Genomic DNA, 16061 nt, shown 5'->3' on the forward strand with positions numbered 1-16061 from the left:
GTGGCAAAAGTGATTTTTGAATGAGCCACCAGGAGAAAAAAAAAGTTTATTTGGGAGAAACATTATGATTTGGTTTATTTACTTCAGATTTCACAGCCTAGAAGTAGAGAGACAAAAAAAATTTCCTTTATTCTTAAAGGGCATCTAGCAAATAGAATTCTAACTGGGGAAAAAAAAAGGAAAAACGAAAAAGGAAAAAGAAAAAAGACAAAAGAAAAAAAAAAGAAAAAAGAAAAAAGAAAACCAAACATTTAAAAATGAAATTTAGTAGAAATTGCAGGTAATCACTTCCTGTAAAGCAGTCTTATTTCTTGTGAAAAGAGGAATAATACGTTATGAATAGAAACACCTGTGGATGTTAACACATGTTAAAAATATCTTCCAAGTTTAGAAGTATCCGGAAGCTTAGAAAACATTTAAAAATGAAATTTAGTAGAAATTGCAGGTAATCACTTCCTGTAAAGCAGTCTTATTTCTTGTGAAAAGAGGAATAATACGTTATGAATAGAAACACCTGTGGATGTTAACACATGTTAAAAATATCTTCCAAGTTTAGAAGTATCCGGAAGCTTAGAATCATTTTAAAGTCCAAGGAGTACTGAAAATTTCTGAGTACATGTAGATTATACACATTTGAAGCATAATTAATACTGCAAAATGGACAGAGGCAGTTAATTAGATGAAAGTAAACTCTATACAGCAGCGGATTAGCTGATGTACCAGATAATTTCATGTAAGTTAATTTACTTGTTTCTCAGGATCTTTTTTTAAAGAACAAGCATGCTACTCTTTACAATTTCGGGGAAAGTGGAGGGGAATTACAAACCACAGAAAGCTTAATAGTTAAGAAAATAAACAAAACCCCAAACTTTCAAAGATAAATAAGAGAAGACACACTGCATCGACAAAGATCCATCTAGCTATATCCATCTCTGATATTGGCCTATAGCAAATGCCTAGTGAAAAATATAATAAACAAACAGTTTAACAAACATACTGAATATTTCCCCTAGAACACTCTTTACCAATGTACATTTCAAGAGCCACCTGGAAAAGCAGTGGTTTTGTAAAGATGTAAATTCATTTCAAAATCTTCTCTTAGAATGTGAGGACCATCTCAACTGGCAGAGAGATTTCCAAAGTGTTGTTCACTTGCCTTTTGCTTAAACTGATCCTCAGTAAGAGGGGAGGAAGATGATGGAGCCTCTGTTACCTCAGTGCAAATGGCATCTTTGACTAGTCCCGGTGAAAGAAACAGATCCTTCTGCTGTCTTCAGTTATATATATATCCCCACCAGCTAAATCTTCATCACTGTTTAGAACATGGATCATACCGTCATGAAGTTATTTCCCCATTTCTATGCCTATATTTCTTCCAGACAGTACAATGAGAAAAAGTGTCAGCATCAAGGATAACACTAAGGACAGGATTTCTTGTTTGACTGTTCTGTTTAATGTCTTCCCCCCTTTGTGTGAAAAAAGAATAACACTTAAGCAGCAGTAGAAGCCACAATAGCACTCTTTTACCATGTTTTCCTTTGCTCAAAAAGGTGCATACTGTATTACTTCTAAAAACCTTAATACTTTTCAAACAGCAATCATTGCATGGGAATAAGGATGCAAACAATCTAAGCCTTGTTTAACAGTTCATTATTATATAGTGATAGAACCGTGTTACTAACTTTGGCTGATCTATTTTGTCATGGTTACTATAATGATGGGTGCTGAAGTTGTAGTACACATTAAATACACTTAAACCAGGCGAGAGAGCTGAGCACTGACCATTAGCTATGCTAAGGATTTATAGACCATACAATGCTGGATTATAACTTTAACTATTTGAATGAGATTATTCAGTATAGGTTTCAGATTAAGTTCTTACCAGGTTAATTTTCCAGTGAAGCTCATGATAGATCTGTTATGTTCAAATCCCATTGTTCTCCTGCTTACCAAACACAAACACCACAAAATGAAACAGCCATGTAGGGTTTGTTCATATTCCTGCAATATTTAATAAGAAAATCAGTGAGTGTTTACCATCTTTAAGAATCTTGACCTCTTTCTTCACCTGGATAGGCAGTAGGACTATATCATATCTTCTGTGCATTGGAGGGAGGTATTGTGTGTCTTCATTCTGCAATATGGGAAATGTTGTTACATTATGACACAATTTAAAGATACATTATACAGATCATATAGTTTGGGTTATGATAGATTTCCTGGCTTTCACTTTTGTTCATTTAAAAGAAAAACTATTTTTTTGAGGCACCAATTATTAAAGTAGCAATACGAATAACAAATTTCACAATGATCTACACATCACTTTCAGTTTGTTAATTCAGTTCAGGAAGCTGTAATGATTTAAATAATCTTTTATTTCAGTGCACTTATCTTTACAAGGAAGTCAGGCTACACCTATGAACAGAAGAACTGATCGTTTCCTGGAAATCTGTAATTCTGAAAAGAACCTGGAGGATATAGTGGACAAGCCACTGAACACAGAGTCAAGTGCGGTACTGTGGGAAAAAAGGCTACTGACGCACAACCAAGCCAGTGGGTAAGAGCAAGACCATATGTGGGACAAGCACTCAAATGTCGATAGGATCCACACTACAAAGAGAATGTTGCAGAAGAGAAAAGGTAGGCTAAATTGAGTCACTTAAGGATCTAACTTTACATGGCAGAAAAAGACCTCTAACCTTAAAGATGACTAGAAAATTACATTTCACAGGGGAATCTTGGGTACTAAAGTGGTCTAAACTGTTTCAGAGAAGCAGCTGGCAGTCTCAAACAGAAGAATTAAAAAGAAAAAAAAATACACTTTATAAAAACACATGTGGTAACTGTTAGAACAAGCTACCAAGGAAAGATGAAAATTAGGATGTGAGACATACTTGCATAATACAAGTTAACTTCCTTTCAGGCACAATATACAGGATATATATCAATATATTGAGTAAATCTCAAGTATTTCTTATTTATATGGAGTGTCATACTAGATTAGTGGCATACGTGTTTTCCAGTGTCGTGGTTTTGGCTGAATTGGTGAATCAGAAGTGGATCAGGACATCCAGCAATGTCAGAAACACAACTTGGTTAGTGGCAGGAAGGCATGCGCTGTGATCATCTTCTCACGATCAGGTCCACGGGACCCCAAAAGTTAGGGTTACCAAGCTGGCTGCACTGAGCAGGCACAGCAAGGAAAGTACATGCCAAAAAGCGTGAGACTTACTGTCCCAGCACGAGAGGGTGCATGCATCTGTGATTTGTCTCCCTCCACAGTTACTCCAGCCACTGGACAACACACCAGAAACCACAGGCAGCCCTGCAATGGCAGCCAGGAGCAGACAGCTGCCACCCAACCCTCTGGACTGACCCTGCTCAAGAGCTGTTTGAGAGAGAGGGTGCTCAGGAGAAGCCTGTGAGCTGAATGAATTGCTTGATCAGAGGATGACACTCCTAAATCCTTGAACTACACAGCTAAATGGCCTCATATTGTCTCAAATTCAGCCAGATTCAGACAGCACTTTTTTCCAGAAAATTTTAACTTCAAGCACACTCTCATATAAATTAAGTGTTAATGACTGAGAATTTCTGACCTCCCTTGTGTTTATTTAGTCATCATGTGAGACTTGATGGCCTCTTGAGAGGTAAGTACCTATAAGCAGTAACAAGTACATACAGATGCCCAGGGGTGGCTCTTGTCCAGTTCCACAGATGATGAATCTGGAGTATAGATTCCATCACAAGAAAGGCAAATTTATTGGGAAAAACATAAAGGTAAAGCAATATCATGTCAGTGATCTTCCAGAAAACTCCTCTGCTCAGCCATTAGGTAGACAGAATCATATGCATCATCCTCAGTAAATGCTAAACAAAAGTCCAGAGCCCATGCAGTGCTATTGGAGACTGAACTCATACAACAGAAGTCCTGGAGTTATGCAGTGACAAAGCTAAAAAGATAAAAATTTGAAAATGCTTCTTTGCTCATTTAGGTGTTTTGTCATGTTTGCACAGGTTCACAAATTAACCCGGTTTTTTTTTTTTTAAATTCATGTTAAAAAAGTAAATGAAAAATTGTGTATAACTGGAAATCTACTCAGAAATAGAATCAAGCAAGAAAAAACCCCACCTTCTTTATTTGGGGATCAGTGATTTTCCTACCACTAAACTATATAGATAGGCCACAACCTTTAATTATGGTGCCAAGCTAAATACATCTAGTACTGGACAATCATCTGGTGTCTTCAAAAAAAGGTATATAGGAGTTTCAAAATTGTAACCCAGCCTTGTTCCAGAAGGCTTCTTAAAAATTTCTGCTTCACAATACCGACATCTTTTTTGAGACCTTAGAAGAATTATTTCTAAGTCTCAAAAAATATTTTACTTCGCAGAAATGTAGTAACATTTGAATAATACTTAATTATAGTATTACACCTTATATCACTGTAAGATATTTCACGATAAGTCTTGGATGAGAACTATAACTACTCACAACAGTTCACATCTTGCTTTGCAACATCTACAGATTCTTCAGCACTGTGGAATAAGTACTTTTAAAAGTAAATTCTGAAAAGAAATTATTATATTATGTCATCTTTGCTCTATTACTGTTATAGGCTTGCCAGAGAAAGGTAAAACTGTTGGGGATTAATGGTCTTGTATTCAATAAACACGTCTGTTATAAGAGATCAGGTGACATATTCACACCTTGAAAGCAGCAATGAATTCTTTTATTTTCCCATAATTAAAGATTAAAAAGCTACCACATTCTGTGCATTGTTTTCAAAATTACAATCTCAGATATACGTAACGGGAATGTGGAACAGAAGTAAGAAGGTGGTTTACACAGCAGTTGAACAAGGAGGGGTTCTTTCAGGAACTGTTGCAGTGGCAAACCGGTGAAACTACAACAAATGCACTCATAAATACAATTTGCCCCAGGTATTGCTCACAAAGACTTTTGTAGCTATTTGAGAAGCACTGAGCTGGATCATTACTGTGATACCGTATCAAGGTCTGACCTACAGCTTTTAAGAATAACATGAGAAACTTGTAAGGAGGCATGTGGCTGGGGTGTGGATATTGAATTGATGATTCATATTGAAATGAATGAAAATGATTATCCACATCTGGAAATCTGCCTTGTGAAACATACAGTGTTTGAATCTGGATATGCAAACAAGTGGAAAAAAATGTTGGTAAATAAAGAGCCTACAAGCATGCAAGCAAATAAACTTCATGATCCAATGGCTGAGCCTAAACGCATCCAGACCAGAAGCAAGGCTAACATTTTATATTAAGTAAATAATTTTTTTTGTTCTGAGTAATCTCTTCGTTTACCCTCCGGGTGAATTCTTAATGCCTTTTAAAATACGTCCTGGAAGATATAACCAGAAGTAACAGGTCAGACATAGGAATATTTGGGTGAGAGATCACAATACTGGACTGGACGATCCGAAGGGCCCTGAATGTTTGGTAAAAAGTGTGTATTTTGCTTCAACAAACAGTAATAGCCAAAAAATTTGTGTCAAAAACACACTAAAAATACAATCAGGTTGTAATTTTCAGCCATGAAAGAATTCATTTAAATATAATGTGCTCATTTGAAAAGCTGACATAACAGTAAGTACAGTCTAACAGGTGCTGCTACAATTAACAGCATGTTCTGAATGAAAGATGACATAATTTGAAGCAGTATTATCTCCCATTGCAACTTCCACAGATCTCAGGCATCTAAAATAACCATTTTGGTTGAAATTGCACAATGTTCTTATTTTAATTTACCTGTAAGTATACTCGGGGGGCTGTTCTCTTTATCCAGCTCGTGCATTGACATTTGACTGTATTGCTGAGTTTTACACACATTGCTTCCTTTCTAATAAGCTGTTCCTGAACTTGACTGGGGAAGGGAAATGAGAAAAGAAAGCTGTATTACACTTAAATGTAATATATGATATTTGAATCTTCATTCCACACTAAATGCTTTTAAAGTATGTACAGTTTAGATAGTCTAGTTAAATTCTTGCACTTCTCGGGTTATTACTCTGCTATCTCTAAGTCCCTTTTTATGACAGTGAGAGGGAAACAGTGCAAATATGTCTATAAGCATGTGCATAGGCTATCAGGAAGTCAGTTGAAAACTATCAGTATTTGAGTACTCCTGGCCAGCATGTAGGAGGAGAAGCAAAAAGGCAACATAAGTAATAAAACCAGTTTCCTCTTACTGCTTCAAGGGATTTGATGAAATTGACTTTTCCGAGGAACAGGGCAAATACATCAAATACTAGTGTCAGAATATAAATGCTCAAGGGACACAAAGGAACAAAACATACTTGGGCTCAAAAGAAAAGGTGCTACTTGTCATTATTTAACCACAGGGCCAGCTGTGTACAGAAGAAAAAAAAAAAAAAAAAGCAAGCTGTTTTCAGAACAGACTGAAAGACTTGAAGGAAAAAAAATGGGAAGTACATAGAACTGCAAGAGCTTGAGAAGACTCCATGGCTTACAGGGTGGTCAAGCATGATATACTTTCTCAGCAGATATACATATGCAGGTACTCTGTTCTCATATTTCTGGAGTTCCTCCTCTCCTCCTCTCACAGCTCCAAAATGGTGACTGAATTTCAAACCTTTGTAAAGTCTACTTTTGAATTCATATATCAAACCCAGACATAAACCAGGCCATAAATTCTGGCATAAACCAAATCCAGTCTGCCCATCAGATACTGAGACTTTTGGAACCAATATTGGTCACAGGATATAAGTGTTTGCATCACGTTTCTGTTACTGGGAAGGGTATGACACAGTGGACCTACAGATTAAGGCGATGCCTACAGATACAAAGCTAGATTCAACATTTGAATTCTGCCCTGACACAGATAACTTGGACACGCATGCGGCAGCTTAAAATTAAAAGAAACCAGAAGTTTGTAAAGGGTCCTACGGAGAAAGCTTTGCTGGCATTAAAGAAAAAAAAAATCTAATTATCTTTAATAATGTATATGAAATGTGAAATTTTCTACAAAATGTATCTTGCTACTGAATTCCAAATCACTATGAGAGATGATTAAGCTCCAAATGTCTGAAGATCAAGTTTCTGTGTTGAAACTAAATCTACTGAAAGATTCATTTTAATAATTTTGTCTGTATTAAAGGAATGTTCTCTGTTTACAATCAGCTCTAAAAAAGATAGTAATACCACAATTCCTTCCATCATTTTTTATACAAATGTATTATTCTATGTATCAGTTCTGGGTTTGCATATAGATGTCCGTGATGGATGCTGCAATGCATTTTTCTCTTGTTATTTTCCCCTACAGCTTTTTGAACTGGGTTTAATATATTCTGATATCCCATCTCTTTAGCATCTCAGATATGTTCTGGAGTATAAGAATTAATATATTCTGATATCCCATCTCTTTAAAATAGAAGCAGTAGCATCTCAGATATGTTCTGGAGTATAAGACAAATTTTACTTTTTTATTTTCCAAACCTTTCAAAATTACATCTTACAAAATGGGAAGAGGGAATTCCAGACGATATGCAAGCAGGTCCGGTGGTGGTAGTATTTACAGTTAAACACAGAGGAATCAAATCCTTGCACTGAATTTAGCTCAAAGTTACTCTTTTTACTTCAGTTGATTCACTCCAATAAGGCAGAGTCTGTCCCTAAGGAAAGCTTATCAGGTTTGATAGCCATAGACTTTAATCAGCATTCTTATTCTCATTTAGTAAACATTCTTTATCATTCCTTTATTGCTTTCATTGGTTATTTGAATTTAATAGTAAGTTGCCCAGTAACTGTCAACAATATCTTTCTTCTAGATGCTTTCAGAGTGCTAGTTTGTGGTAAAGTTTATGACCAATAACAAATTATACTGAGTAACAAGCGAGTTATTCTGCTGAGATAATGATTACAGACTGCAATTTCTATTACAGGTAGTGAAATAACAGTGGCTTTAAGCATTACATAATAGCTTTCAATATATTTCACTAGTTACACTGTTGTTCTTCTGCCTTCCACTAGCTCACTTAGCTAAAAACCCATGCTTTTAGGCCCTTAGAGTTATTATTATGTATTTAATAATAGAAAATACCCCTTGTGTCAAAGAATGGTCATGGCAATAAACATACAATAATGTCTACATTCCGTGTGCAATGACCAGCTTCATCTTGAGGCTGTAATGGTCTCCTTCTGCAGTGCCAGGCCAGACAAAAGCAGGCATCCAAGGGGAGGAAGGGAGGGAGGGAGGGAGATGAGAGAAGGAGAGAGGGAGGGAGGGACAAGCACGGACTCCACTCTCAGTTGGCATTACTGTCTCCTAGTGAAGAGTAACAGTAACTGGGTGAGCTTCCTTCTCTGTGTGCTTTTTGGTCTAAAACAAAGTACGTCACTGTAAATCAAAGGTGTATTAATCTACCCAGCTTTGAACTTAAACAGCAGAGGAGCAGCACCCGGCCACCTGTCCACAGGGAACATTAATGTTAGTCAGTACATGAGTATAAGCAGCACCACCCCTCAGCTCAGACAGGAGATGACTTTTGCAAACCATTTTTTTCTGTGTTGCTCGAAAGCCTGTGAGACTCAGGAACATAATGGAGAAGTCATGATGACTTGGGCCTCTAAGAGTATTAGCTGGGCATACCTACAGTGGTTCCCACCACCAGCATGGGCATCCCAGCTACAGCCTGACCTTTCACTACAGTCATCCCTGGACAGCTTATTGGTGAGGAAATTGTTGTTTCCACCAGTTTGATTACCACTCTGATGTATAATCTGGAACAAGAGCAATAAAATAACCCAGAAAAGTAAAATACATTGTTTCAATAAAAAATGTTTGCTTGGGTGTCTCTCTTTCTCTGATATTTATTTGTCCACAACCAAGAAACAGCATTTGAATTTTTTTTATCCCAATGGATGCATACTCAATATGTCATCAGAACTATTAGGCTGAATTATATAACTGCAAAATATAGACATGCTCTGTGGCAAGCTACTTTTCCTCAGGCAACCTCGTATGGCCAAAGCTTGTTAGTTCTTGTCAGTCGGCTTTGGAAAGATACTTCCATCCAGCCGTTCCTTTTTGGTTTTTTACTTCAACTATAACCAAGCTACCAATTTTTTAACCATGACAAACTACTAATATAACATTATTACTGCATTAATAAGTTAATGTTCTCCAATTCAGATCTGATTTTGATGTATTCAGAAAATAATACTATCATTGAAATTTTAAATTCAGTTAGGAGCTGAAGATATTTAAAAGGTTTTAAAAGGAAACAGAAATTTTAAAACATTTTCTCAGCCTACATGAAGGGAAAAGAAAGACCAGAAGGAAAGTAAGAGCAAAACTGAATATACACAACTCATCAAAACCCAGAACACCAGACCAAAGTTTAGGTGATTAAATGCTAATTAGACAATTAAAATAATTTTAAATATAAACAACAGATTGCATTACTAGGAGCGACTAGGAAGATTTTGGCTCATCAGCAGTTCCAGAGCTATGACTGGAAAACAAAAAGCCCACAGGCAGTAATTGCTGAGAAAGAAACCATCCTTCTACAAAGAATCTGAGAAATAGGACAAAGAAGAGCAAGAAATGCTGTTCTGTGTTTTTTTTCTCCCAGCCTCAGTGCTTTTAAACCTTGCAGTTAGCAACTCCTTCCTGGTGACGCTCTTGTACCTTATGAGAGCACCAGGAAGTTGACTTTGCTACCCACATCTTAAAATGGAGGGGTGGGAGTGGGGAGAGGGGCATGTCAAAGGGCAGGAAAAGACCTGGCGAAGAAAAGTTGATGTTTACCGTATTCCTTTCTACACAGTTTTAGATGCCATAAAAAGAGCATATTTGAGAAAACTACAGAGGTTTTTGGACCACGAACAACCAGAGGCTTATTCAATGTTGTATCAGAAAGCTTCAAATCTAAATCCTCTTCAGTACCCTTTCCGTTCTCATACATTTTATTTTGGTTTTCAAGTCACTTAGAGAGGATGCAAGCAAATGGTGCATGCATATCTAATGTCCCTAGTGAGTTTTCTGAAGCAAAGAAAGGATCTTAGTGGCAGGAATATGGAGGAACAAGGGAGAAGTCTGAAGAATTCTGAAGAGTAAATAATTAAGACAGAGGATAGGAAGGTCAGGATAGATTATGAAAAAAAGAAAAATTCCTACAGACCTCTTAGTCATATAGTGGTGTGTATCTGTGGCAAACATCATCAGTGCCATGCAAAGCCTTGGATCTAAATTTGTACTTGTTCCACTAAAGTAAACTTGATGCCACTCCTGGTATATCTATCACTTCTTTTCCCACCCTCCATTTATCTGCCGGTTTCAAAAGATATTATTTTTTTTCCTGACTTTGTTATGTTTATGTAGATTGTGATATCTTTGGGGGTTTTATACCTATATTGTCTTAAAAATATCCAGCAATTAATTCTCCATTCAGTTCTAGGGGGTTTGCAATCATAGTTTGCTAAGTACTATGCTAGTAGTGCCATTGTTTATTTTGATGGACTCATCTCAAATTTTATTATTGTCATTTTTCTGTCTGTATTTATAGATGTCAATCAACCAAACAGATAAAGGTCAAGATGAAAAGAAAACCACACTTTATTGCTTCTCTCCTCTAAATTGACTATTCATCATCATAATAGTAGAATTAACATATTGATTACATTTCTGTTTATAGGTACCACCTAGGATATATAAAATATGTTGAGATGTGCTGTGGCATACAGAATAAAGTAATCCTTGTTCAGAATAAGTCTTATGAAGAATGGTTAAGGGAACTGGGGTTGTTGAGCCTGGAGAAAAGGAGGCTGAGGGAAGACCTTATCCCTTTCTACAGCTACCTGAAAGGAGGTTGTAGCAAGGTGGGTGTCAGCCTCTTTTATCACATAACAAATGATAGGATGAAGGAAAACAGCCTCAAGTTGCACCAAGGGAAGTTTAGATTGGATATTAGCAAAAATGTCTTCACTGAAAGGGATATCAAGCATTGGAATAGTCTTCCCCGGGGAAGTAGTTGAGTCATCATCCCTGGAGACATGTAAACGTGGCCCTTAGGAGCACAGTTTAATAGTGGGCTTGGCAGTGTTATGTTAACAATTGGACTCAATGATCATTTCAATGTTTCTTTTCCAACCTAATTTATTCTCTGATTTCTGTCAGTAGAAAGATCAGTCAGGGTGGGGTCTACTCAATGATGGGTTTCTCCTCATGTCATTGAGTTGCATTTGTGAAGCAATGATTTTCAACCTTTTTCAGCTTACAGACCTTTAAATATTTTCCAGGACAGCTGTGAAATCTAGCTCTGCAAATTTAAGACAAATGAAAACTTTTAACATGGCCTACATATTTCCATGTACCACAGATAAAAGACTGAAAATCTCAGACTTACCTACTAGAAAAGCAGATCAATAAATCTGACCACCAAAGGGTGGTCAGGTGAATTTTGGTACAAGATTTCCATTGCTGTGAAAGCTACTGCCACTTTCACAGTCCAGTCCTGAACATGCTCTTTCAGATATCTCTTCCGTAGAAATACCAAAGGCAGAAAAAAGAAATGTTAAAAAGAAGGAAGATTTTAGCCTCCTAATACAGCAGTCATTACTTATATAGAATTTTGCACCATAATTACTTTCTATAACTGAATCTCCAGCATAACTATCTCCACAGAAACCAAGGCACAATTTGCAAAACAGCTAGATGTTTACAGTTCTTCTTGTGAAAAGCAAATGCCTCAACTTGAAGGACTGCTGAAATGATCACCAGATGGTGCTTTGTACAAGCAGGCTGGATATGGCTAGTAGCCAAAATAGTTAGCAAGTTAGGGTAAGGTTCTTAAATTTGTACTTCCTGATATCAGCAGAGCATATAATCAATACTACGTCAGCCAACCAGACAGACACTTTAAATGCTTGTTGTCTTGTTAACAACGTACATATCCGTGCCTGAAGTACAAACAATTCTTTGGAACTTCAGGGAATGCAAAGCTAAGAAAAACAGGGAGCAGAGTTATTTTTGATGGAGTTTAACAAACACAGACTGGAAAACTTCCTGCTGTGACCCAAAGGTCAGCTCTCTTAACCTTTGCAGTGCTCTGGCCTTTTCCTTTTAGGAAAACCCAAGAGAAGGTAGTTGTACCTAGAAACCCCACTGTGTCCAAGAGGGAAATTACTCATGCCACATGCTGTAAGACTTCAGACATACAACATGACCTTCTGAACAGAATTGTGAAGCAATAGCTGAGAATTTGACAAAGAAACTACCAAACTTCCTAAACAACTTGTACTTTTGAACAGGTAGGGGCAGAGCAACATTCGGATGAAGAAATTATAAAATATAACCTCTGTACTTGACAACACCGTCCGTGTGCATTCAGCATCATGCCTGGTTTTGACAACAGAAATTATTTTTCTCCTTTTAGCTCAGAAGAACCAAAATAGCCAGAATAGAAATGGTACTTTATTCCTTCCTTCAGTTCAATTTAAAAGTCAATTAAGTTCAAAGCAATAGATTCAAGATTCCCCCATGGAAATCATTTTAAGGCAGGGATAGTAGTGTTGAGTGAATTCGTAGCACAGGAGAGATCAATATGATCTCTAGAGGTCCCTTCCAACTCTGACAACTCTGTGAACTGAATGAGATGGCAATCTGCGAATGCAACAGGAACAAAAAAGAAAGATGAAACTAAAGTCAGTGGGTACTTGAGGGAATGGAAAGACAGGTCTGCAGGAAGCTGTATGTAAACAGGCCCTCACACTTAGCCACATGAACTCCAGTGGAGCTAAAAGCATTCCCCTGTGTTAACCATTGTCACACTGAGAAACTATGTACACACAGATACACAAGCGAAGGATGATTGGATGAGGAAGTTCAAGAAATGTGAACGCTATCATTAATGTCTCTGCTACGCACTGAGGCAAACAGAATAAAAGCTTAGATAATTATGCTGATCACAGGTCTGTCCTTCATTTTTCTTTTATCTTTTGACTTTGTTGGCCAACTTTAGCTAAGTTTGATATGAGGATAGAGCTTTAAAAGTACTTGCTAGCATCAGGAAAAACAAATAAACAAACAATACCAGGTAGTCAACCAGATGCCCTAAAGGAAAGAACACATTGAAGCCTGAGCCCAATGTTATTTGACAGTAGAGAATGTTCATACAAGATAGAAATACTAAATCTGTCTTTGTAAATTCTTTCAGTCCTAAACTATTTACATGCTAGGGTAATATAAAAAAATATTTTCCATTTAATATGTGAAAACATGCAGACACCTACACCAGTATCTCTTAAGGATTAATAGTCATTAAATCTTCTTTATAAACATGGGATTTTTACAAGTCCAGATACTGTGCTGTTTTGCACATTATATGAATGACTAATTGTGTTCAATATATCCTAAACCCAACATATGAAATATAGATCTTTGTAAAGAAACAGTACAGATATGCTTGCAGATGGTAAACACCTTCAGATTTATAGGTATGATGTTGCATTTTCAATCATCTACTTCACATGGTTTTACATCCCACATTAATTATAAGCTTGTTTTAAAGTGACAAAAACATTACTTGAGATAACAATAAACTTCACAGCCAATGTTTAATTGCATCATAAACTCAAACATCTAAAAAAGTTGAAGAATTTTCACAATAACTCTTAGAATTATAGTTCTGAATTTTATTTTAATGAACATAATTAAATATAGTAGCTGCTTTTAGAAATACTGTACTTCAGCTGAAAAAGGAGCTTAATCTGAAGTTTAGAAATCCTGCAGATAGTACTACATCTGCATTAAAATCAAATGACAACAAAAATGCATCATATTTCAGGAGTATCATTGGCTTGTTTTCCTGGCTAAATTCCAGTTTCAAGTTTATGCTCTTTTTTGTATGTCTTTCAATATACAAAAAAACTTAAAGGTATATGCATCACTTAGATTTATGAATGATACATGTCTTCTACTGTCCCTCTGCACAGCCATAGATTGCATCTGCAATGTTGGGGTTTTTCCCCCTTTTTACCTTAACACAGCTATTTGATAGATTAAAATAATCTGCACAGCACAAATTCCACATGCATATAGATACACTTGACTTTATACCAGATTTCATACTTTTGCTTCCTTACCAGGAAGAACAACCAAGTGACGTGTCCTCCCTGCTCTTTAACTTTCCTTTCTCTGAGTCTTGTGGCATGGCACACTTTCTACCACCATGGCAACACCTCTTGTGCTGGGTTTGCATTCTCACTTTGTGGGTTCAGGAAGCCTACAACAAGCTGTTACACCATGCCAGCATGTGGAAGCATAAGCTTTATGCTAAGGAAGCCACCAGCTGAGTGGGTAGCACCCCACTGTGTATTCCACTATACAGTCATGCTCCCTTTATGTGGACTAAATTGGGGGAGGGGTCTTTAATTTACATCTATCCATATAATATATTCTGGTTAAATGAGGCAACATCAAAAACTGCACTGGGGAGGAGAAGAGGTGATACCCTCAAAATCATGAAACATTCCCTAATGATCAGATATTGAGAAGTGATGAATGTTCGTGATTTTTGCTCCAGTCAAATGCAAGTTGCTCATATGCTACACAGAACTGGGTACTCACTGCTCCATTAGGTCTCAATTATAAAGTACTGTCTTTGATGAATTAATCAGAGCACTATAAAACTACTCTAGTTTTCCATGATTACTGAATAAGGCATGTATACTACTGAAATGAATTCACAGAGGAATGGACCAAAGTCAATAAAAATGTTTTAGTCAAACTGCTGCTTGTGTCACCATAATCAACAAGCAAATAAACTGACTCTACAAACAGTATGAAGAACAAATCTTGAAAACATGTACTTAAAACTAATCATGTGAAAACAATTCAATAGCTCTACACAAGGATTATATCATAAATAATCTCAAGATTAGAAAGCTTTCACAGTTAATGATATGAAGATCACAGATTTTGCAAAGTTTTGGCAACTTCAGCTTTATGTACTGGGTCTTCTCTTTTCTTCATTTTTATGTATGCTTCAGAATGGAGAGTATCATCTGCATTTAAATAATAGATTAAAGGAAAGAAAATATCAGTTCAGCTATAATATAATAAATGTTTTGTAGCTGTATTGCAATGCAGAGTTCATGCCTTTGATCCCACACGAAACAGCACTACTTTCTAATGCAATGGTTATCCTATGCATCCTATATCTAATGCATGTTAAATATCATCATATTGCAAAAACTAGATTCAAACCCAATCATTTTTGTCATGAGGACTTACCAACCAGCTATGGCAGAGTATCCAAGATTACTCAGGTGCATGCCTCCTTACCATGGATACCGTGCAACTGCTCTGGACAATAATTAATCTCTGTAGAAGTAATGGGTGCAGAGTTAATCAAAGTGCATGTATTCAATACACAATCAATCATAACTATATATAATAGTGCATTTTCTTGTCCACTTGAAATATTATATGCATTAGTTCAGGATCTTTACCTGTTTTGAGGTAAGGTTGCAGGAACATATTGTCCAATGGCCTCACAAAATTCACATTTGACTGCTGTCAGTAACCAATTAATCTGTGTTGTGAGCAAGATCTGTGAGCACAGAACTTTGAGCTGGGGATGGGAACTCTATGCAGTGTGCCATGATCCATATGGAACAGCTCATCTAATGTTGTAATAGGGGTTTCCATCATCAAAAGAGATGTAAGATTGCTATCACTTCTTCTATAGTTTCCATCATTTATTCAATGAATTAGTTAACCAGCTTCGAGTGATAATGCCTTTCTTAGTGATATCCTTAAAGAATTGACACCTGCTCAGTACAAAATAAACACAAATATGTGTTAGGAAAACACATGTTGAATGAAAACAGGTAAGAATGTTGAAAGGTCAAGATCAGAGCTGAAAGCATCCTGCTTTTTTGTTTTGTCACTTAAAATCTTTAATTCAAAAAGCCACATATGCAACAAGAAGTTAATTGTTTATATTTGGGTTTCTGGATGGGCAATAAAATTCAGTTTTGGGTGCTACCCTAGAGCAAAA

The sequence above is a fragment of the Calidris pugnax genome, unplaced genomic scaffold, assembly GCF_001431845.1.
Source record: "Calidris pugnax isolate Ruff unplaced genomic scaffold, ASM143184v1 scaffold13, whole genome shotgun sequence".
Taxonomy (NCBI): Eukaryota; Metazoa; Chordata; class Aves; order Charadriiformes; family Scolopacidae; genus Calidris; species Calidris pugnax.